The following is an 8,504-nucleotide window of genomic DNA, read 5'->3' as shown; positions in this document are numbered from 1 at the left end:
TTAAAAGCTAACATCCGCGGATGCGAATGCGAATGCGGATGTCAAATACAATGAAAGCTCCAATATGCGGGCACCGATGGTCATCTGTTTTGTCCGCCTATGGGAGATGTCCGCTTATAAGAATTTCGTAAAAAATAAAATAAAAATTCATACTTAAAAAATTGAAATTGCGGGTTTCTAAATTAAAATAATATTTATTCTTCAATAGACAGAAACAAGGTGAATTAAAAATAAATTCAAATTTATTGCGTTTTCTTTCCTACCGACAAATTTCATTGTCCATTGGCAACGAAAAGGCAACACTTTTTCTAGAAAAGAAAATATTTTTGAATATGGGCTATGTTCTTGTGCACATATACATATCTAGAAGCGCAAGAGTCAACATTTGACTGAAAAACAAAACAAAATTGATCGCTTGTTAGAGCTTCGCGTCCGCTTATAGGAGAGTTTTTTTCATAGCTGGACATTTTTAAGTGTCCGCGTCCGTTTATCGGAAAGTGCGTGTATGGGAGAGCAGTTTGTATGGAAAAAAAAAACCAAATATTGTTCGTTCCCAAGAATGTGTCCGCTTATTAGAGCGGCCGTTTATACGACCTTTCACTGTATTTTAAGAAATATTTTTTGGTGATTTAGGTAAAAAAATGGAAAATTTAGTAATTTTTAATATTTTTTTTATTTAGTACTTAAATTAAAAAATTGGAAGAGTAATTTTGCTGCTTTTTCGGGTTACAGCCTGTTTCCTAACGGGTCGTAAATCAAACCTGCGCCATTAAATAACTACTCGACCGAGGCGACAAACTTGAAAAACTTGAAACTTTAAAAAATTGTAAATTCTTTCGGATTGACGCTGCACCAGTTGAGAGGACTTGAGTTTTTTTTTGCGGTTCAATAATTCGAGAATTGCATCGGGGCTTCAAATTTCGGATGTATCCTCCTGACTATCATCTTCACAATCTAGCATCATGGCAATATCGCTGTTTAAACACCGTTGTGTTCCAATTTGGAGAACCAATTCTTTTGGTTGTTTCAGTATCCGGAGAACCTGTTACGACATCAGCGTTTTTCGATTTTAGTTTTTGTAATTAATTTTTAATCCTGTCTTCTGGCTAATAAATTGTTATTTTGTAGGAATGAAAATTTCGAAGAAAATCTGTTTTGAAAGTCGTGGCTACTTTATTTTTTTATGAATAAGGCCATTAGTCTAAAATCTTGTTATTTTGTTAAAAAGGTACCCCGTTTTTTATAATAATTTCAATTATTGGAATCACCGACGATATAGGTCTCAGATTTGCTTAATTCCCGGGTGACCTCTTGGAAAGGTTGACCTGTAATGAACAGCTTACAAATTAGTTTTTTTATTAGTTAGCTGAGCATGGCTTTCCCTAGTTTCAGGCAGTCACAATTAATTACTCACCGCTGTCGGTACCATAAGCCTTCAAATACGTTTTGTTGTTCCATTCCATGCGCTCAATGTGTTTTGACATATCTTTTGGGGCACTTGCACAATATTCGCATTCTCAAAAGCTCCGCATTGATTATTGCGAATGCGAAAGCGAATGCGAATGTTAAAATTTATGCGGAAGTTCCGCGGTTGCGAATGAGAATGCGAATACAGATAAACAAACAATTCGTTTCGAACGCAAACAAAAAATCAAAAAATATTAAATACCCGGCGCAAGTATTAAATATATGTTTTTTCACCTTTCCGAAACCTACCGCTAAATAGTAAGCCGGGGTGTATCAATTTTGAGTAAATTAGCGTCCTTAAATTTCGAAATATTGCAGTTTCAAGCATTTCTGAAATGTACCGTTATATGAAAAGCGGCCGTAATTTTAGTCCAATTTCAATAATTTTCAACGTTTTGCTTTTATGTGGCAAGCACAATAAAAATGCTGAGTTTGGTACAAATTGGTAGAACGGTTACCGATATACAGTGACGAGCAAAACTGTAACATGGTTTAACACTTTTGGTTTCAGCCACCGCTATATTTCCAAGTTCTAACGACTTTCATACTTTTGCTGTATATTCTTGTTGGTACATCCCTACTCCCTCTCTCATAATGATTTGAAGTCAATACAACAACAATAAAAAAACCAGCAGACAAAAATGTAAATTAAGGCAGATGTTACAGTTTTGCACTCATAAATTTTTAAGGGCTTTTTAACAGCTTTCACGAAAAAAAGAACTACTAACACAATGTTCAGTACTCTTTTGCCTGCTTCAGTTCCTGGATGTGATTTGGCATACCTTATTTGTATCTTTGTAAAAATTCTGGAGGTATATCCTTAGTTTGCTTTCACAGCTCATGTACTCGATTTTACGGACTCTGATACTTATTAAGCTGTGCTTTTAGTTGATTTCGCAAATTCGATGAGATTCATGTCCGCGGTTTGTGGAGGTCATTTCAAATTAGAAAATTTTTGCTTTTGTGTCCAGTCTTTGCGAACATATGCAGTATGTTTTGGGTGATTTTTCAGCAGAAACTCTCATTTTTCGACTACATCTTGCAAATTTTGTTGAAATATGAACAGATACTGTTCCTTACGCATAATGCGTACTAACGGACCAAACAATTAAGATCCTACCACTGTGATTCACAGTTTGCAGTACATGATGCGCTTAGGCTTAATTTGGGTCTTTGATCCAATACCATGCCCGGCCATCTGATTGAAAGCGATTAATTTAGTCTTGTCAGACCAAATAACCTTCGATTGAAACTTAAAAAAATTTTTTTTATTGCATTCTGAACGGCCTAACATATCCCAATAGGCAACGGTTCGGTTTTCGTGCGATTTGCATTAAAGTTTAATACCTTAAGCGCTTCTGTAATAGTGGCTGCATCGCTACTTGCTTCTAAGTTCACAAGATATCGTACCGTAATATTTTTTAACAGACTTCCTTTGTCCTTGGGAACGCTTTAGGCTATATTTTTTTTAAGTCTTAACATTTTTAAGTAGCAAATTCCAAAATTTTTTGCCACTTTTCGTGCGGTTTCCTTCCGCAGTAAATCTATTATTTACATTTATGGTTCCTGATTAACTATGTTATTTACTGGTGATCACTTCTTCAATAAAATACAATATAGAAAAAAGTCATCTGACTTCCAACTAAGTAAAAGATAACTGTCAAATGCAAAACTGAGAGTGAGTGCAAAACTGTAACATCTGCCTTAACTTACATTTTTGTCTGCTGGTTTTTTTATTGTTGCTGTATTGACTTCAAATCAGAGAGGGAGTAGGGTTGCTCCAACAAGAATATTCAACAAAAGGATGAAAGTCGTTAGAACTTGGAAATATAGCGGTGGCTGAAACAAGAAGTGTTAAACCATGTTACAGTTTTGCTCGTCACTGTACATATATGTGATCATAAGTGGGCGGTGCCACGCCCATTTTCCAAAATTTTATCATAAACGTATTTCTTGGTAAAGAGTTGCTGCAAACATGAATTTTGAATAAATTAGCTTCAATATTTACTGATTTATCGAAGATTTTGTAAATTTTCCGCCATTTAGTATGTTGTACCAAGGCCAACAACTGGGCCAAGTTTGGAAGAAATTGGTGCAGCGGTTACCAAGATATACACATGTAACCATAAGTGGGCGTGGCTACGCCCATTTTCCAAAAATTTTTAATATTCTTATTTTTCGTCTGAAAATTATTGTAAATATCAATTTTGAGTGAATTATCTTCGGTAGTTACTAAAATATCGCAGTTTTCGTATTTCTGGAAATTACCGTTTGCTCGAGTTATCGTGTACACGGACGGACGGACAGACAGACATGGCTTAATCGTCTTCTCTATTCATTCTGAGCATTTATGTATACATTTGCCTATATCTATCTCGATTCGTTTTGGCTGTTACAAACAACCGTTATGTGAACAAAATTAACATACCCTTGTGCACAAGTGCGCTCGGGTATAAAAATTTACACTGTTGTACGTCAAATTCATGTTGATCATCTGCGCAAGTTTGTCCACGAAAAAAACACTTACTGCCATACCTAAACAAAAGCGTTGGGCGGAGCGGTTTCTGACGCCTAGCGTTAACGCCGAAGTGCCATACCTAAACAAAAGCGTCAACGCTACGTCAAACGCAGAAATAACACCAACAATAAGCATAGCTTTGTTTGTGTGTAACACGAAAATGACAGTTTCGCCGTTTTCTGCAGCCAACTTCAATGCCTAACGCCCTTTCAAAATCGGATTTTCCAACCGCTCAGCATTGACGCCGCGTTGTTTCGGTATGCTTCATACAAATTGTATGGGCATGAGAATTTTTTGACAGCCAGACAACGCTGACGCTTTTGTTTAGGTATGGCAGTTAGTTATCCCTAAAACAAATCAGAGGAAAAGAACTGGTGAATTGGAGGATAAACCGCAGCTTCCAAGCAAATATTTGGCAGTGCATCGTTCTGAGAGAACAACTAAGAAACCAAATAGATTAACATACCATTAAGATTATTTTGTGTAACTAATGGTTTTGTGTAATAAAAACGTATCTAGCCATATAAGTTAAATAATAAAGAATTTTATGCAATTATTTACCAAGGTGCGTTCATGAAAGAATGCAGATAAACTGATAAATTTAAGCAATTAATTCCTTTAACACTTCAGATGAAGACCTCTAATGTCTATGACAATAATACACAGGCATAAACACACTTTCATTTTGCGAATTTAAGTCTAAATAACAAAATTCACTGTATTAATGTCATTGGCGCGTATTCATAGCCCAGCAACTAAGTCGAAACTAACAAAGTTGCAACTTAAATTTAAGTACCAACTTAAAATTTACCTTTATTCATAGTCGCATTTCAGACTTCTACTAAGTAGTTTCGACTTAGTTTACGATAAAGCAAAACGGGTGTGAAAATGTATCGATTTTTCTTTACGATATTTTGGAAAAATTACATTTTTATTAAATAATGTCAAGTTTGATCATCCGCTTATGTAATTTTTATTTTCACTGCATAATTATGCAAAAGAATAAGGTATCATTTTCTTGTTAATTGTGTGAAGTAGCCAGAACAACCGCAGTGATGTGAAGTCGATGTTTATCGAAAGCATGCTGTGAAACATACAAATAGTAGATATCTAAATGTTATGCACAAATTTACTTTGAAAGAACTAGCGTGAAACTGACTTATTATTTGAGAATTTATCTAAATTATTCCAATTATAGATTTGTTATGTAGCTTTATTTGAATTGTAATACGCATTTAATTTCATCTTCCGAATAAAATGGATCGATCTTTGTAAATTTTAATTGGAGATTATTCAATATTATCAAAATTACCTTCTACCAACTTAATTTTTACATATTTCGTCTGTTTTCCCTTAATTTGATAAAATACTTCTTCCTAGTTACGACTTAGTTGCAGCTGCAGCCGAAACTAAATTTTAAGTTGGTACTTAGCCAGAAAAGTCGAAACTAAGGCGACTATGAATAGCTTTAGTTGTGACTTAGAATAGTTTCGACTTAGTTGAGTACTAAATATGACTATGACTATGCGCCATTGACATTAATGGACGTCAACACATTTATCGAAGTTCCGACTGTTCCATTTTCTTGTATGTTTTTAATTTATTCGCTGTAGGGATGCGCGATACCGATACGATATTCAATATATCAATATCGTTGTTCATCATATCGGTTAATTTATATCGATATCTCGAGTTGCGATACGATATCGATGCAATATTTTGTTTCGATATGTGAAATATCGGAAACTTTTCTCTACCTACTCTGGGCTTCTGAATTGAAAATAAAATTGACTAGTTGGAAAAATTTTTTGTTCTCGAAAAAAACGCTTTTGGCATAGTAAGCATGAAAAACAAAAATTCATAAAAATATAAAAATTTGTACTTCACTTTTAGAAATACATCCATACATATGAAAACGTGTGTCTCTTTGAAGGTACTTATCCAAAGTAACTTCGTTATTTTAATTTATGCTTATTTGCATTTTAATTCCAAGTATACGTATTGTATGTAGTTTCATAAACAATATATCTTTATTAACCAGTTCGTTTTCGATATTTCCGATATTCAATATATCGATATTATTTTAGTAGATATATCGGTATTGGATATTGTGAGTTTAGAATATCACGATATCGATATACCGAATTTTCATTGCCGGTACGCATCCCTAATTCGCTGCATCGAAAATATCGATTTTTATAAACGATACATCGACGCAATATTTCGTTGCATCAGATCTAAAAAAGTCGATGTATTTTATTGACTTGCATCCCTAAGGCAAATACGGTGCCACACACAGTGATGTCATATTTCGTCAGAAAGGAGAAAGTTGCAGAGTTGCTTTTTTGCAAATTAAGACGAAATCCGAATCTTCGAATATCGAATTTACCCATCCCTAGTTCATTATAATCAAGGCAATAAATATTAATAGACTTCATGAATAAAAACGAAGCTAAACAAATTTTGAAAATCGACTCACGTAACCATTTACAGTATGTTTGGGACTAGATATTTCCAAAAATATAATATAATATTTCGATATGGCGGAAAAACTGACACGTTTATCCATGAACCCTTCTCTACCGATTATTTCTCTACTGGTAGAGAACATATGTATGTCATCAAGGCGTATTTAACAAGGTGGATTTGGCCGTATATAAGTAAAAAATTACACTAACAAATTATACGCTGATGTCCATACTGTCATTGGTATGAGTTACAACAAACACATCATTTTGACGTAATGGCCTCCACGGCGAAAAACTTAGCTGTCGCCCCAACACCACCTTGTATGTCATTATCTACTTCTCATTAGCAGTAGAGAACAAGGCAGCGAATTCATATGTATATGAATATGAATTCGCCTTGGTAGAGAATTGCTACAGAAACGAGCTACAGATCACCCAGCACATCAACCGTGTATTTGAGAAAAACTAATTGTTGATGACGTTATTTTTTGATCGGATTCACATGGCTTCATTCCATTTCGTTCACATGGCGGCGTAAAAATGTCGTCACTACAAAAAAAAAAATACTTTTTTCTCGTACGCCGTCTGGGTGATCTTATTCGTTCGTTCGTGCCGTTTATCACAGTATATACAAAAATAAACCTTTTCGCAGTTTTTCACCAATTGGTCCCCAAGGAGTACTTTTGGGTTGTGTGCAGCGTTTTCGTTTTGCGCGCACGGCAACACTTACTGTGGTGAATTTCGCCTAATGATTAGAAATAAGTCTTTTCGAGGATAAAATATATATAATTGTGTTATTTATGAACTAAATGTAGGTTAAGTATAATACCAATGCTTAATTAATAATATCAAAAGTTAATAATTAACGCTTGTGTTTCTAGAAACTGGAAACTAACATCGTATTTTTATTAAAAACGTGAATTTTATGAATTTATCAAGGAAAAGTCTAAATTTCCGAATATATTTAAGTCTTCCAAAAAAAAAAGGTTTGTTTAGTTATAGAGACTTCATTAAGCACACCCAAGTTTGAGCGGAACTCGTCAAAAATACTAAACATCAAAGTATAGAATGTCGCAAATATGAATCATACACACATACAATAGCAACTGCTATGAATTGCTACCGTATAAATTCAAGACACGCATTTGGTTGGAGACTGCGTTGGTCATGGTGGTCATAAGTTCAGCCAACACATTCAATGATCCATTACCCGGAGCTGCTCCAATATGATGAGTAGATTGTAGTGAGCCTCACAAGCCACTGCCTCAGGTTACAAGCTGGATATCTGAATATTGGAAAATAAATAGCAATTATCTTTTTGAAATGATGAAATGAAAGTGTTTGTTTACAAAATCAGCTATGCCACTCTGCCTTAGTACGGTTGTTCCTCCCTTTCATACCACAGTAATTTAGCATGCAACTCTGAATCAGTAAAATTCATGCTCCTTCTCATTATCAACCCTGATCGCATTTTACCCCCGAGGAGTACTCAAAAAGTTTATTACTGTATATACTGTGCCGTTTATCGAACTCTCAGCCATATACATACCACTGATCTGTCAAGGCAAAACGAATCCGATCACTCGGGCGATCACTTTTCTAATCATTAGCTTACGATTTTCCTAGTATATATTGTAGAATATCGGCTACATTGTGTGTCTTTCCCAAAAATGGACGAAATATTTGCGAGAATAAACTACGATATAAACATCAGCTGCTACAAAAAGGAGTATATGTTTCATATGGAACATTTGCGTAACAACCTTTTTAGTAGTTTAAAAAAAGATACTATTTTTTCAAAGATATATAATGGAGTATATCTAAAAGGTAATATTATTTTGTGATAGCTTCTATCAACAAACCTACATAGAATTTTATGCGCATTCATGCGTACATTTGGATGTACACACCAGGGAAGCCAACTCGTGAGGAATTCCCCGGTTTGCGGGGAATTTCAGTTTGCGTGGGGAATCGGGGAATGGACCGTTTTTTGCGGGGAATTAGGTGTAAATAATTTTTATTTTTTGCTTCACTAATTTCATAATGATTTA

The sequence above is a fragment of the Rhagoletis pomonella genome, unplaced genomic scaffold (assembly GCF_013731165.1).
Source record: "Rhagoletis pomonella isolate Grant_MI unplaced genomic scaffold, Rhpom_1.0 Rhpom_scaffold_00008, whole genome shotgun sequence".
NCBI lineage: Eukaryota > Metazoa > Arthropoda > Insecta > Diptera > Tephritidae > Rhagoletis > Rhagoletis pomonella.
Note: the sequence above shows the minus strand (reverse complement) of the source record.